The 16,534-nt window shown below is 55.8% G+C and overlaps 1 long non-coding RNA gene across 5 annotated transcripts in view; it reads right to left on the bottom strand.

Moving 5' to 3' along the window:
• Window positions 1–16,534, bottom strand: part of LOC114216044 (uncharacterized) — a 67,860-nt gene that overhangs the window by 1,506 nt on the left and 49,820 nt on the right. The gene's annotated exons all lie outside the window — the stretch shown is intronic.

Below are 16,534 nucleotides of genomic sequence, written 5' to 3' on the forward strand. Positions count from 1 at the left end.
AGCCCTTGCCCATCCAGAGTCTCTGGGTGGATGCAGGTACCTTGGCTTGGAATATTTAGAGCAGTAACCCCCCCATGTCCCTGAAGATGCCCTCTACATTGAGTGGCCAAGCACAGGTGCCCTTCCCCAAGCTCAGACCATTCAAGATGTTTGCACTCAAAGACCCGGGAGGAGCATGAGGGGAGGTCAAGGGTGAGAAACCGGACATCGGCATCCCAGCCAGTGGAGACCGTTCTGTGGGGGGCACCTCCTGGCACAGGGTAAGAGGACAGAAAGAAGTCTGCACCTGGAGGTGGGAGCAAAGGAGAAGGGTCTGACTGACTCAGGACCAGCTGCCTGCTGAGGGGCACACCCTGCCTGGCCCCGGGGGACCACAGCTAGCCTGGACTCCAGGGGGCCCCGGGAGCTGCCGCAGTGGGATGGGGTGGGAGCCCCAGGGGCAGGAGATGAAGGCACAGCCACCGCTCCTCCCGGGGAGACCACAGCTGTGTGTGCGTGCGCATGTGCACGTAGGCAGGGGTGTGTGTGTGTGTGTGCCCGTGTGCACACACCCGTGGATGTGCATGCCAGCTCACACACATGTGCTCACACACGGGCATCAGTGTGCTCGTGTGTAAGAGTGATTGTGCTGAGCAGGCAGAGGCTGGGCGGCTCTTTCTCCTGGTTCACTTCCAGGCCAAGCCAAGCAAATAAGGGCAGTTCTCCCTCCCTCTGAGGGCCTCTCTCCAGGACAGGTCTGGATATTCCTTGTTCCTTTAGCCATCAGACCCTAAAGTTCAGATCACAAAGCCCTAAAGCTTTTAAGGACCTATGAAAATGTTGAAACGGGGGGGAAATTACTTTTATTAGATCCAAAATATGAAAAGAAAATTGCTTTTGAGTTTTTGGGCTACTCTCTAAGGACACCCCACAGGTGTTTGTTTTAGGGATTTCTTGGGAAGGGTGTGTTCCCAAACATGCTTCCGCCACAGCCAAGGCTCCTTCTCCTCACCCCGCTTCCCCAGGCAGAGAGGCCCAACTCGGGCTGGCCCACCTCCTCAGCGCCTTCCCACTGAGCTGACCCGGATGTCCGGGAGAGATGCCTGGGATGAGCTGGACCCCCACCAGCCTCCACAGCCAAGTGCCTCAGGCTGAGAGGCCAGTGGGGAGCCGCATCCTTCCTGTTCAGGCCGGGGGCTTGGGAGGAGGTCCAGCCCGGCTTATGTCCCCCAGGCAGGTGCCCCCGCCCCAGGGAACAGGGGTGGCGGGAATGGAAAACAGTCGGACTTCCTCAGCACTTGCTGGCCTGGTTTATGTGTCCCCTTAGGGACCTTTGATTCCACTCTGAGCTGAGCTTTTCTGAGGTTCACAGCCAACGCCGACTTAGACTCTTGAGATAGTGATTGCCTGCTCTGCAGCTAACTGGCCGGCGTTGGGTGGCCTTTACCCTCTCTGGGCCCACCCCCCTTGACCCCCCACCCAGCAAGGGAGGAACCTATGGCCAATTGGTGCTAAGGGCCCTTGGGCTTGTGCTGTGACAACGCTCACCAGACCTCATCTCTAGCGTCACTTGAGGACCCTGGCCCACCCCCTGTAATCTTCCTCCTGGTAACTCGGGACCACACTCTGGGTCGTCCGGCCTTCAAAGGCTACCATGGCCTCAGCCCCTGCTTTCCCGCAGGTTCTGTTACTGCAGCGCGGGCTCTGCCCTCAGAGCCCTGAGTTCTGATGGTGCTTCGCCATCGGCAGTGCCAACACCCAGGGTCTCCGGTGACTACACAAGACGGTGTGAAGTTTCTGTGCTAGTGTGTGGCCCCATAGGTGGTCATCTTGACAAGTAAGCCAGAGGCCTTGCTGTGCCCAAGGTGATGGCGCGGCGGACACGGGCCCCACAGCTGTTAATGGCTCACCAGCAGACCAGCCCCAACATCCACCAGCTACGCTGGGTCCCCGGGGAAGAGCGTCCCTGGGCCAGGTGGACGGGCAAGGCACTTGTACGTGCGTCTGTGGGGCCGCTCCTGTGGTTGGTAAGGTCTGACCCAGGGAAGAAACACCCAGCAGTGAGCTACGCAGGCAGAAGCACAGCTGGGTTTGTGCCATCCTTCTGGTGGCCCCTGCCTGGGTCAGGTGCAAGGTGGAGCCAGAGGGACCCGCCTCCCTGAGTGCCCTGAGGAGGGGCCCAAAGACCATGGCCTCTGCCTCCACTTTCCTGTTAGTGGGGATGAGCCTGATTCATGTGCTTCCTGTGACAGCCACGACATCATCACATCCGCTCAGGGAACTATTTTTAACTGATTTATGTATTTCATATATGAGGAAGACATCAACTTCTGTTTTACTTCATTTTACAGGAAAGTGTTGCAACCATGCTCAGCTCAGCAATATTAATCACCACAGAGCAGCAGGGGAAGCCCATCTCAGCAACAAAGTCTGACCAAAATTAATAAAGTTGGAAATGTCAGGCAGGCTCGATGCCACTCATTTTGTAAAGGGGGAAACTCAGTACTACCTCCTTCTGTGGGACCCAGCAAGCCCATTTTGAGAAAGAGCATTCCCTCCACGGCTGCCAGCCATCCAGCACTGACAGCATCGAGCTGGTTCCTGCTCTGGGCCTGGCCATGGGGACTGGCAGGGCTGCTGGGTGTCCAAGGGGCCGGGGCCACCTCTAGTGACCCTCCTTGAGGCGAGGGTCTCTTCAGGACCCTGTGGGCAGCCAGCCCATCCCCTCCTCTTTCAGACAAGGAGAGGCTCAGGGAAGGGGTCCCATCAAGTGATTTGGGTCTGTGGTTCCTGCTTCCTGATCGAGCTCTGCCCCCAGCAGCCCAGGCCCACCTGGCGAGCTCCAAGCAACGGTGGCCTGGGAGGGTCCTCACTCAGCCCCCACGCCTCACGCACCCTCCGCCCCCACTCTTAGTCGAGACTCTACTTCTCTCACGTTTCTTAACCTCTCCCCTTACTCATTTGGGCCCAAATGAACAACCACTTTTTTTTTTTCTTCCTTCCTTCCTTCCTTCCTTCCTTCCTTCCTTCCTTCCTTCCTTCCTTCCTTCTTTCTTCCTTCCTTCTTCCTTCTTTCTTTCTTCTTCTTTCCTTCCTTCCTTCCTTCTTTCTTCCTTCCTTCTTCCTTCCTTCTTTCTTCCTTCCTTCCTTCCTTCTTTCTTCCTTCCTTCCTTACTACTTTCTTAGCCCCAGGCTCCCTTACACAGTCTTCCACCAGCAAGCACCGGGCTGCTGGGCACCTCTGAGCAGGGAAATGGCAGGCAGCTGAAGCAGCAGGGGAGAGGAGCTGGAGGGTGGCAGAGAGGCTCGGGGGCCAGTCCCAGAGGCTGTCCGGAGAACAAAGTGCATGTTCTCAGGAAAACAGGCAAGATGTAAAATGTGGAGGATTAAGGGTAGGGTCACAGAAGTCAGCCCCGAAGCAGCCCCAATGAACCTGGGTGAGAGGTTGCCACATAGCCAGGGGTCAGGCCGGACTGTGAGGGGCCTCATGCAAGAGGGTGTCCCCCAAGAGCCAGACCCCAAGGGATGGAATCTACATTGCGCTTCCAGCCCCCAGAGCTTAGCCCCCAGGGACCGGTGATTACCTGTGCCAGCCTGTGGGAAGTTTTCCCCTCTCAGTGCATGCCTGGGCTACCTGCCCACAGAGCAGGGAAGGTTGGTGCCTTTACCCAGCTTTCACAAGTGAGAAGGCGTGACCTTGGGGTATCAGTCGAAGGACACCTGAGCAGCCCCATTTCTGCCCCCAGATCCATGCTCTCTCCTCACCATAAGCATGACTTTACATGCATTTCCAGATCTCAGGACCTCTCCGGACTTGTCAGAATCTGGCTGGGTAAGACCACATTGTGACTGTTTTCTCCCCAGAAGCCCCCAGTAGTGGGGACGTCTCTATCCCGGGGTCATCTGGGCTCACAGGTGTTGGTCTCACTCACCTGGATGAGTGAGACCAATCTTCTTCCCTTCCCAGACATACCCCACCCTCTTCCTTTCTTCTGGAAGAAGCAGGAAGAACTCCAGAGTCTGGGAATTGCTTGGAGGCTGGGGAGACCCCAGGACCTGATTCGGGCTCTGTCAGACCACCTGACTCATTCCTGAGTGGTTTACACAAAGGTGCTTGTTCAATCTGCACAAGAACCCTTTTGGAGAAGAGGAAACTGAGGCTGGAACAGGCTCAGTAAGTGGCCAGCACCCCCACGGTGTGGGGCAGGGCATGGATTCCAGCCCAGGAAGCCCGGCTCCAGAGCCTGTGCTCCAAGCCCCTACGCTATAATTTGTGTCCTCCAGGGCTCCTGATATCTCAGATTTAATGTGGAAAAATGGTTCCACTCCGTCTCACCCCATACCCAAAATAAACTCAGATAGATTAAAGGCAAAAAATATAATTATAAAAGAACTGGAAGAGAACAGAAAAGTACACACTCTCAGGAAAACAGGAAAGGGGCAAAATCTAAGCCTTAAGGAAACAACTGACAGATTTGACGACAAGAAATTTGAGGACTTCTATGTGATGGAGAAAACACCACTAGAAAGCTATAAAATGTTAAGCAAGAGATGGAACAAGTATCTGCAAGGTAAGCACGCATGTTGATATTTAGCACATGTAAAGAGCACCCACAGGTCAGTAAGAAAAAAACAACAATCCGATAGAAAAGTGGCAAAGGAGAACAAAGATTATATAAAGCATCTTAATAAAGACAACAAATTACTTAGTCTCCATCAATCACAGAAATGAGAAGTTGAAAAACATTTGATGACAAGATCCAGTATTGGTGAGGTGAGGGAAAGGGGCACATTCACAAACCATGTGCAAGGGTGTAAATCAGTGACTTGGAACCTCTGCCAGAAATTTAAATGCACGCGTCCTGAGACCCCAGCCCCATGGAAAGATGTCTGTGTTCGGACGTTTTAAGGCGCACTTCTGGACACAGCAAAGTCCAGAGAACAGTCCCTTGGGGACAAGACCCAAGCTACCTGGGAAAACCAGGTATCCTGGAGAACTCAGAGCCCCTCTGAGAACCTGGAGGTTCTCCCTGGGCTGGGCACCTGGGAGGGAGTCCATCCCCACCTGCAGACCCCATATTCAGCTGCCCTGAGGGGTTATGGCGGCATGCCTGGGATATGGTGGCCTGCCCTGGACTCTGAGGGGCCACTGTCAAACCTGGAGACACAAACTGGGCAGCAGGGACAAGGTCCTGCAGACGGGGCAGTAAGACATGACCTTCCCGGTCTCGGGGAGCTGTGTGTCCCTCTCTGTAGCACCCTACTATCAGGGCAGTTGTTCAGGCACCCCACCCACCCCTTCCTGTTTTGTTTCAGGGTCCCCCAGCCCACCTGGCCCCTCCAGGCCTGGCTCGCACCCTAGTCCTCCACTGATGGGCCTCAAGCTATCTCCCCCTCCACAGCCTTCCCGTGGCCACCTGTCCGGCCACTGTGTGTTCTCTGTCCCTGGTGTCCTGGACCTTCCCGTGAGCTGCTCTCTCCTCACTGCCCCAGCCAGGGTTTCTATGCCGTCTCTGCTCAGCTCTCACAAGGACCTGACGAGGAGATGGAGGCCCGGAGAAGTAAGAGACTCAGTGAGCTCACACAGTGAGGAGGTGACAGATAAAAAGCCACACCTGCCTGGCCACGGGGCCAGCAGACACTCAGGGGTTGGCTTGGGGCCCGGCCACAGTGAGGGCTCAGGGTGCTGGCTCACCTGTGCTCTGCACACCCTGGCACTGTGAGGTCTATTGCTTGCTCCTCCCTCTACAGACAGGGCTCTGTGGCCACTGAGACAGAGCTTGCGTGGGCAGCTTCATGACCCTTCTCTCTGGGCTGATTTTAAATCTCAGGGAGCCATGGCCCCTGCTGCATGCATCACATTGGAATGAGTTGCAGTGGCTCTGCCTTCCGGAGAGTTTTGTCTCTAATTTATACACGCTATCAGGCAGTTATTTGATCCAGATGCCTCTGAAATCTGCTTTGCACTCAAACCATCCTGGACAGGGGTGGGCGGCCTGGGCAGGGTTCCTGTCTCATGAATCAGGGAGCGGGTTCTGAGGAGGGGCGTGCCCCCTTCCCTGGAAAATAGTGTGGGACTTGTTCCAGGTGCTTTTCCAGCCCCACTGTCTCTGGGCCCCAGGGAAGGCGTGTGGGACTAGTGGTGCGGTGTGTGGGCGGGGCTGCAGTCCAGCCTTCCTCCAGCCCCAGGTTCCTGACCTACACGTGGGTACTGCCTGTCCCTCCTCACTCACCAAGTACCATGGGGCCCAATCAGCCCAAGAAGGACCCTCTGCCCACCAAGAACCGAAGAAGCCACGGGCCAAGTGCTCAGTGGTAGGTGGATATGGAATGGCCCTGGGACCGTTGGCCACATGGGTCCCTCCCGCTGAGACCATCCCTGTGTGGGGCCCTGGTGTGTGACTTGGTGCTGCGGGGCCGCCCTGTACTCCTGTTACCTCTATTTCCAACCTGGACCTCAGAACACTTCCAGAAGCTGCCCCTTCCCTCTGTCTTAACCTATCAACCTATCATCTCTCTCCTGGTGGCCCCCATGAGATATTCTCCACGGGGAAGCCACAGGGACACTGTGAACACTGGATCAGATGGCATCTCCTGTGCTGGCTGCCTCCCCAGGCGCCCAGCTCAGGGTCAAAGCCACACCCTCTATGGCCCAGCGACTCACAGGACCCCACACATCTCCCATGGGCCTACACTATCCCCAACATCCCCCCTGACCCAGGGGCCTACAGCACCCCACACATCCCCCCTGGGGCTTGGGGGCCCACATGACGCCCCCTTTCATGGCATTGACTGGGCCTGGTCTTCATGGCACAGCCAGGTTTGAGAAGGACAAACTGAGGCTTCTTCCCTCTGGCTGTCATGGGAGTTAACGGGGACCACCATGGGACCAGCACCACTTAGTGGCCTGGGAACCTGCCCCTGCACACACTCACCAGCTGGAGGATGGAGGCCCAAGGGTGCCAGTGCCCTGATGGCCTGGGCCTCACTCATCCAGGCCCCAGCCGCCTGGGAAGCCTCCCTCCCTCCCTCTCTCCCACTGTGGTTCCACTGCCTGGGCTGCTCCTGCTCACCGGGCAGATGAGACTGCCCCCCTCCCCGGCCCCTCACAAGCATCCCTGGGGCAGTCCCTGAACGACCGCCCTGATCATGGAATCGTGGGGCGAATTCCTGGATGGGCTGCTGAAGAGCCCACTGTGTGCCCATATCTGGTCTGGCAAAGAGCTCCTGCACATGCAGCCCAACCCAAGGTAGAGGGGGATCCCCTCAAGGAGGCAGGGAGGCAGGAGAGGTGACCCAGCAGGTTGGGGTCATAGAGTGGGGTACTCACCGACCCATATGCCCACCCCACCCCTGCCCAGCAGAAGGCACAGTCCTCCCCACTGGGTGATGCCAGGTGCCCACCCCTCTGTAGAGCAGCCTCAGTGAGTGAGGGGTACCTGGCCTCCTGTCCACCCCCAAGTCCGGGCACCCCAGGCCACCTCACATGGTGCTCTCAGATGAGCCAAGTCTCAGAGCCACCAAGGGCAGGCAGGATTTGGCCGGGCCTCAGATATCGTCCCAGAACTTTAAGAGTAAAATACCATCTAGGTTAACACGGGCCAGAGCCCATTTCCCACCCCAAACCACGCTTGAAAGCAACCTCTCATCCCCAGCTACGGGTGTGTCTGCAAAGAACGACCACAAACTGGGGTCACGTCCCAAAGACACAGGCCCCGGGTTTCCTCCAGTGGCAGTGACCGCAGGGCCTGGGGGAGGGGCTGGGAGGATTGGCAGAGCCTCAAGGAGTGAGTGCCAGGGGTGCCCCAGGCTGGGGGGGGGGCTGTCCTGCTGGGAGTGAGGGGGGGTCTGGGTGTTGGAGGACCTGGCCACCGAGATTCCTTCCCGAGGCCACATGGATCCCTCCATATTCACCAGCTGCTGGAGCCTCTGCAGCTTCAATCTTCCTTCCTCATGGGCTCAGACCAGCCCTGCCCTGTGGGAAGAGCCCACACTGACAGACCGCCATGCCAGGCCAGGCGACACTGGCCCACGATCCTGAATTCCATGAGGGAACAACAAACTGACGTTCCAGCTGGACCCAAACTCGCCTAAATTCCCACCCCAGAGCCCATCTCAGATTCCCTCTTCCCAGACGCACGTGCTGGCCTCCATGCAGAAATAAAGACCCCCGACTGGGAGGGCCTCTGTCCTGAGGCCACACGTGGCCCCCACCCAGGCCCCCAGCCCCTGTTCCACCCCCACCCATGCTTCTCTTGCACCTTGCAGGGGCCTCACCACCCTCACTGGGTGCATGACCCACAATCGGGCAAGTTTTTCAGCAGCCCAGACACAACCTGCAGTAGGGCTGGAGTCTCCCAGCCCTGCCTCACCCAGGAAGCAGGGGTTCCCCGACTCGCCTAGCCACTCTTGCAGACCTTGTTTCTCATGCCCAAGATGAATGATCCCCTGCAATTTGGGGGAGTCTTTCTGGATCCTTGCCCTGACCTTGACTTCAAATCTCACACTGCAGCCAGAAAAACCCCCTCCTCTCCCATGCCCCGCCCAGCCCCAGAAGGCCTCCAGCCTCACCTGAGTCAGACCCCTTCCTGGCGCTATGGAGTGGTGGTCGTGCCCAGCTCACCCGAGAGGTGACCTGGCTGTGAGGGATACTGACTTACTGGGAAGTGGCTTTTAAGCTCATCCCAAAGCTGGACCTGCTGGACCTGGCCACACCTTCATGTCCATCACCTGGGTTGGGCAGGACAGATACTGGGCTCTGCCAATGTTTGAAAGGAGCTGGGGCCTCACCAGGCCACGGGGCCACGAGGCCCTGCTTGGGAACACTCCCAGGCCTATCCAGGCCCCCAGGGATGAGCGTGGTGCCAGAGGAGGTACCCCTTGTCACTATAGCGGAGCCCACGCCCAGTGTGCTGACTCCAGAATGCCCTTGGAGGTGAGGCACAACCCAGCCCCCTGCCCCAACTTCTACCCTTATAGCTGCAGCCCTGCCCACCTACCCTGCACCTGTGGGCCCTGCTCTGCCACACCTGCTCTGAGGCCCCTCAAGTGCAGCCTGGGCCTCCTCATTCCTTGGCCTCTGCTCCATCCTGAACTCAGAAGCCCCTAGCTCCAGCCGAGGCCATGCTCCAGGCAGAAACTGATCCTCCCAGCGTTATGTGGGGGTCTGGGGACATGCACAGGCAGAGCCCACAGTGGCCCTCAGGTCCTTCCCATCCGTGCAGGAACCAGGGTCTGAATGCCAATTGCCAGAGCACAGAGCAAGGCCTGGTTGACAACAAGGAGCCAGCTGGGGAACCAATGCTGGCTTTGGAACCTCTGAGGAGACTGTCTATCCTCGGGACTCCTCCAAGGGTGATGTTGGTTGAGAAATCCAATCCTAAAGCATGAGGGCCTCTGTTGCCACCCTTTACCTCCTGACTTGGGTAGCACCAAGTCCCGGGCTCCCAAGGCAGCTCCGCCAGAGAAGACGTTCAGGGAACCCAGAGACAGTAAGGAGGCCAGCTGAGCCTGGGGTCTGGGCACTTCCCAGGGGGGCTGTGAAGGAAAGACCCTCATCAGAGTCTCCACCCTCTCCCCCGAGGCATGGCTGACGAAGGATGGGTCGTCAGTACTGGACCCCACAGGGCAGGCAGGGAAGGACGCGGTCACATGGCCAGGGAAGCACCCCATGTCTCCAGGACAAGCAACAGAAGAGGGTTTCAATCCCAGCAATCCTGCTCATTCTCATGGGGACCTGACAGTTTTTTATTTCAGGACATTCACATGTGTTAAAACAGGAAATATATGTGAGAAACAGCATCCCACACACACTCCCGGGGCAGTAGGCTCTTCCTGTGGTCTCAGCCCCACCCACCTCCACACAGCCCCCGGAGGGACCCCCAGGCACAGCCCACGTCCTGTCCGACCCCTGCATTCCTGGGCTGGGGCTTGTTCTCTGAAGCATTTCAACACATGTGCGGATGCACACATATGCACACACATGTATGGGCCCACACATACATGCTTCTATGCATGTGCCAGGGCTGGGCTCTGAGGCCCTGTGTAGCAACTGGCACTGTGTGGGCTCACAGGGCACAGTGGGAAAGTGGGGGGGGGGTGTGGTTGGAGTTTTGAGCAATTCTGACCAGGGCTCATGTGCAGTGTATGACTCTTCCCACGCCAGGACCCCACCCAGAGCTGCCCCATCCCGACATGTAGAGGGGCAGAGGTCTGCCCAGGGCCCCACAGTTGGTGAGCACAGGTCTGTCCCACTCTGCAGCTGGGGGCCTGGGACCAGCCTGGTGGGGGAATGTGATCCATAAGTTTCCAACTTTCTTAGATCCACTCAGCCCTGGGTGTGACTGTATACTTGAGGTCGGTCACAAATGTTGGGGGTCTATGTCATCATCCCTCTGTGGAGTCGACACTAGTGGTCTTACCTCCCCTTCTATTTGGGAAACACAGTGAGAAGTACCACTTGCCCCTTTCTGGGACCATGTTGTTGAATTGGCAGGCATGGCCACACCTCTGGCCAAAGCCCCCGCTGACCATAGAGTCTATCCCAGAGAGGGGTCCGGCCCCTCCCTGACACTCCAAGTGGCCAGTGTGATGCACTGGGGTCTCGCAGGCCTCAGGAGGTAGTATGTTTTGACGACCTATTCCAATTCCACCTATAGATCATCCTGGAGGCTCGGAGGTCTCTGACTGATGTCAGGCTGCCCAGGAACACTTGGGCACTGGTAGCCTCTGGCAGGTGGCTTCTGTGGACTCACCTCCCTGACAGCTGCCCCGTGTTATGCCCCCACCACCCACCACCCTTGCCACATGGAAGTGCCCCAGCCAGCTTATGGCCCTAGAGATGGCTATCCCTGGGCCTGTCCCAGCAGGGCCTGGTTTTCCCCCCTTGTGGCCTCAGCCCCTGGTACTTCCATGAACCTCTGTAGGCAGAAGAGATTTTAAGGAGGATGGACAGGGAGGGAAATGACCAGAGGTGGGGGGACATTCCTCGGTCATGAGACTCCCACCCCCCCACCCCCCTAGCCCACTGTTGAGGACCTTTCCGCAGAAAGCAGAATGCTTCAGGGACACCCTGTCAAGGCCAGCTGGAGTAAGGAGGATAGAAGCTCCCCCAGACCAGAAATTCACCTTAAGGCTTCAACATCAAACAACAAAATGTCTTTATTTGTGCTTTCCACAAAGGCTGTTTCTGTACCAGAAAAGGAATGAGGTTGACCTCAGAAGTTTACTATAACTTAAATATGCGACAGAAGTCATGTGCCAATGTTTTAGTCCATCCAAAGGTGCCCTCCACCTGTGGCTGCCCTCAGAAGACCCCCGTCCCCCAAGTGCCACCACATCGGCCAGCTATGCCAGGACTCTCACTGGCTGGTGCTATGCAAGTGAGTCGCGACCCAGGATCAGGGCTCAATGCCTTCGTCCCAAGAACTGCAAACAGAGGTCTCACAGAAGGTTGTGGCAAACACAGCGAGGCCGGGATGGAAATTCCTTTCTTGGCCTCATTGCTTGCTTTATTGCCACCTTCAGCCTTGCCATGGATGTGAAGTTATAAGGAGAAGGGTCTCATCCTCTTCAGTTACATCCATCCACCCCCTTGCAGATAAGCAGCCACCTTCAGCAGCGCTGTGAAGGGACCTTACAAGTTGGTGCATTTTACATGGCTTGGGGTTGACCATCTCTGGGATGGTGACCGGCAGGAATGGGCACCAAAGTGAAGTTCTTTGAGAGGGAGGCCTTCATCCTGCTGGCACTGAGTGGAGCCAGCAAAAAGGGAACACAAGCAGGAGCAGGAGGGCATGGCAGACAGGGACGGCCATCCCGAGGGCTAGAGCAGACATAGGGGTGGGTGAGGCTTAGAACAGGCAGATGCAAGTACCTTCAAGGACTGAGGGGGGTGTGTGTGTGTGTGTCTATGTATCTCATTGTACGGTAGGCGGATGGACAGACAGATCATAAGTTAGACAGATGATAGATGGATACATAGATGTGTCGGTATGGGTGTGAAGTTGTGGATGGCTGGACAAACAGACAGACAGAAGGACAGAGAAGTTGAGATAGACATGTATGGATTTGTGTCGTGTGTGTGTTAGGGTTCCATAGTGGTTGAAAACATGGGCTTTGAAACCCAACAGACCTGAGTTTGAGTGTCAGACCTACTGATTACTGTCCATAAGACCACGAACGCTCATGGAGACTTAGTTTCTTTACTTCCCAAGTGACCCATGTGTATAGTGTGTATGTGTGTTTATAACACCATGACCCATTTGTTAGTGAGGAGCCAAGTTTGCTATGTGGCTTCTTATTCTTATCTGACTGTGGGCCAGGCACTGTTCTAGTGCTTAATCCGTAAAAGAGACACGGACCCCTGTCCAGGGAGACGACAACAACAAGATCAAGAGGCCATTCACAGACGCTCCTGCCGAGCTCGAGCCAGGGCAGGCTGGGGTCAGTAGGTACCAAGGGGCCTCAGTGAGCAGGACACCAGGGAAAAGCATTCCAGTTCCCTGGCCCTAGCAAGGAGGAGGAGAAGGAAGGAGGCCAGGGTAGGGGAGACACAGAATCCAAAATTTCCTCAGTACCAGGAAGGGGCACCCCCAAGTGCCTGAAATCTACGTTTCTCCTATCTCAGGGAGATGGGACTTCAAATTGGACTCAGCTTGATTAAAACAACAAACAAAAAAAAAGCTATGACGTATCTTGGTCGCTGGAGATGTCGTGTGAGATGCACCATGGGTGGAAGAGTCTGCTCTGATGAGAAGCAACGAGAGAAACCAGAAGACCCACGCTGAGGGCTCTCAAAGGCAGACAGACAGCAGGACAAAGGAAGTCTCGGGGGCCTCTGGTCTCTAAACATCTGACTATGTGGAGAACACCGACACCTGCACAACTTACCAAGGACATGACAGAATGGAATGGAGCTACTGGTTCTCAGAATTTCTCTCTGAGGGGCGAGGGATCACGGAGCAGCTGGTGGGACCCTGTTTCCAGCAGTCAGCTCCAGCGTTCCTGCACTTGAGTCAAAGTGTGAAATATCCATCACCAACACTTTGAAAAGACACTATGGCAGCTTGCGTGGGCTGTGACCAAAACAACCCCAACCTTACTTTCCACAAGCACCAACAGATGTTTAAAATTGGGGTGGAATCTCTAGGAAAGAAACATTTCTCAGGCGGGCCCTGGAGCGGCTCCAGGGGGTTCACGCCCAGCGGCCTGCACTGTTGTTCCAAGCGCGCCCTTCACGCGTCAGGAATGTCACACAGAGCTGACCTCAGCGCTGTGGAGCGCCCCCTCCAAATAGCCCTCGACTGGCCCTCCAGCAGCAGGCAGGCTCGGGGTGTTTGTCTAATTTAAAACAAACTAGTTGGCGGTATATTATTTCTCCAACCCAATAATACTGAAGCTGCATGTGCCGTGTGTTACTATTGCTTCCTGCCGTGCTCTGGGGCTCGGGCGGAGTGCATGCCTTCCTCAAGCCCACTCAGCACATTCGACAAGGAGAAAGAGAGCGTTGCTTCCTCTGTCGCTGAAGCGATCCGCAGACAGCCTCCGTGCGTGGCTGCCACACACCACCCCCACCAGCTCCCGCCACAGCCAGCTCTGCCACGCAGGCAAGGCCCTCCGTCTCTTGAGGACAAGACCCCCTGCTCCCCTCCACTGGGCCCCTCAGCAGCCCCTGCCCCGCCCCAGCCCCGTGGCCCCGTGGCCTCACCAGTCCTTCCCGTGAACCCCTCGGAGCAGTCCTACCAGCTCCATTTTCTCTCCTCCTGACCTCTCCAGAGTCCGCTCCAGTCAGGCCTTTACTCCCCTGCTCTTGCTCAGTCAACGACCGTCATTTGACGGCATCCGAGGGGTCAATCTCCAGCCCTTGTGCTGGAGGGTCAGCAGCATGGGTACTCCGCAGCTGGGAGCCGTGCTGGTCCTGGAGCTTCTGGGGTACCCACTTCCCGGCCCCCTCCCACACCACCGACAGCTGTTGCCTTGGCTGGTCTCCCCAGCAGCGAGGCTTCAGTGTTTGTCTTCTATCGCTACTGTAATCAATTACCACAATTTCGGTGCTTTAAAACAGCACAATCTCATTATCTTACAGTTCTGGAGGTCAGAAGTCCAAAATGGGTTTCACCGGGCTACATCAGGGGTCCACAAGATGGCCCTCCTCCCGGAAACCAGAATGCCCTTCCTTGCCTTTCCAGCTTCCAGGGGCCGCCAGTCCTCACCTCACCTCCCTCCCTCCACCTTCAGGCCGGCCATCTTGTCGCTGACCTTGCTTGCATCATCACATCTCCCCTCCCTCTTATAAGGACTCTTGTGACTGCATGGGGCCCAGCTGGGCAATCCAGCACAGTCTCGCAGTCTCAAAGTCCTTCGTTTCATTACACCTGTACGACGCCCTCGGACAGAGACGACGCTACCAGATTCACAGGTGTGGGGGATGGAGACGTGGGCATCTCTGGTGGCCATTGTTCTGCCGACCACAGTCTCCCTTCTGGCCTCCAAAAATCCACATGCAAACTCCCACATGTAAAAGACATTCACCCCATCCCACTATCCCTAGAAGTTTTACACATCACAATATCAAGTTGAAATCCAAAAAAATCTCATCTAAATCTAACCAATTCAGAAGTCCCACATCCAAAATAAACAATCCCTCCTGATCCATACTTCCTCTCCATCTGTGAACATGTACAAGTCAAGCACAAGTTATCTGCTCCCAAAATACAACCTTGGAACAGGCATACATTGAGGGTTAGAGATATTCCACTCAAAAAGGGAGAAAATGAAGAGAAAAGGGAGCTACCAGTTCCAATTTCAAAACCCAGAGGGCAAACGACATTCTGTTTCCAGGCCTGAGCGTACTCCTCTGTGGTTTCCGCTCTGCCCTCTGGGCTCACGGCCCCGCTCTTGGATTACCCTTCCTCTTTTCACGAAGGAAAGCATGTTTGCAGCTAAGTGGTTTTATCCGCCTGCTTCCTGCCAGCAGAGTTATGAGAGGTTCAAAAATCTGCTTTCACCTTTCATGTCATTGTCTCTGTCCCTCTCAGTTCCAGCTGCAGTGTTCCTGCTGATGTCACCTTCTCCAGAACTTTGTGAGTCTCCTGTGTATGTCACAGGGACTTGCACCATCTGACGTGAGCATTCTCTATGGGTCTTTCCTGGACAATGCCATTTCCATTGTGGGCTTCTGCTGAGATTGCTGCAGGTCCTGGAATCACGCACTCATCTCTCCAGGGAAGCCTCTATGGTCGAATCCTCTGTTCATTCCTTCCAACGTACCAGCACAGGGCTGTCCAGCCACACCCTTGGCTTTCTTTCCAGAGCTCATAGACACACATTCTGCACACATATACACATACAGCCACAGCCCATGTATGCACATGCATGCGCACAAGTACATGGTACTGTCTGTGAGCATGCACACACACACACACACACACGAACACACACACACACACTGGCCCAGCCCTGCACTCTGTCCTTCCACCTGGCCTCTGCAAACAAAGGGTTTCAGGAGCAGAGGAATGGGGCCCCCTTGAGGACATGTCTTTGGAAAACCTCGTCTTGAGCTAAGCCTTGACCCTTTAGCCCAATGTGCAGCCCGTCCTGCAGCAGGTGGCTTCCTCCCTGCCTGCCCCACTACCCTGGCTTGTGGAGTGTGGGCAGAAGGGTTGGTGAGGCAGTTCTGCACAGAGCTTTCAGATGCAGGACACGCTTCCACTCATCCTTCTGTACCCATGGCCTGCTCCACGAGAAGGACATGCCATGGGAGGTGCTGCCTCTCCATCCGGGTCCCAGAGAGACAAGAGGCAGATCTGAACCGCACCTATGGCCTGAGGCAGACTGTGAGTGAGAAACAAACGTTTCTTCTAAACCACTGGCACTGGTGGGTCCTTCACTACACAGCATTAGGTGCCACAGTGCTGCCACAGTAAAGCCTGAAACATATGGCACTAGCTGATGGGCTCACGGAGAAGAAGCTGTGTTAGGAAGCTGGAAAATGACAACTTGGTGTTACATAATTGCGACAACACCAGGGAGACCGGTTCCTGCAATAACCCAGAAAACAGGAAACACACCTAATGCAATCCTGGCTTCGGGCAAAGAGCTTTCCAAGCAAAATATCACTAGGGTAAATTAGTTGTTACCACTGCATTTGATAAAGTATCTCAAGAGAAAAATGAGCTCAGAAAGGAATGGGCAAACTTACAGCATAATTGAGAGGAAATGCAGGGAGCCCAGAAATCCTGGCATTTGCAGGATTAAACTTTGAGACCATTTTTCAAGCAATTATGAATAAAACTGAGAGTGGACGCTCAGCATCAGAGGGGCGGGGGATCCGGTACTGACCCCAGCCTCCAGGCCAGTCTGCTCAGGATGACATTCCCCAATGGCCACTGACTGCTGTCCAGGGCGCCTGAAAACAAGGGACTCCCTGATGTGTGGGAGCCTCTGGAACCTGGGGGATTTTGCCATCATGGCTTCTCTCTCTGTTTTCGGCAACTGGAGCAACCCTGAGCAGTGGCCGTGTCCGCCATCCTGTTATGAAGGAAATACGTCCAGG

Source organism: Eumetopias jubatus, unplaced genomic scaffold (genome assembly GCF_037043125.1).
Source record: "Eumetopias jubatus isolate StellerSeaLion01/CBP00866 unplaced genomic scaffold, mEumJub1_p1.0 scaffold_10, whole genome shotgun sequence".
NCBI lineage: Eukaryota > Metazoa > Chordata > Mammalia > Carnivora > Otariidae > Eumetopias > Eumetopias jubatus.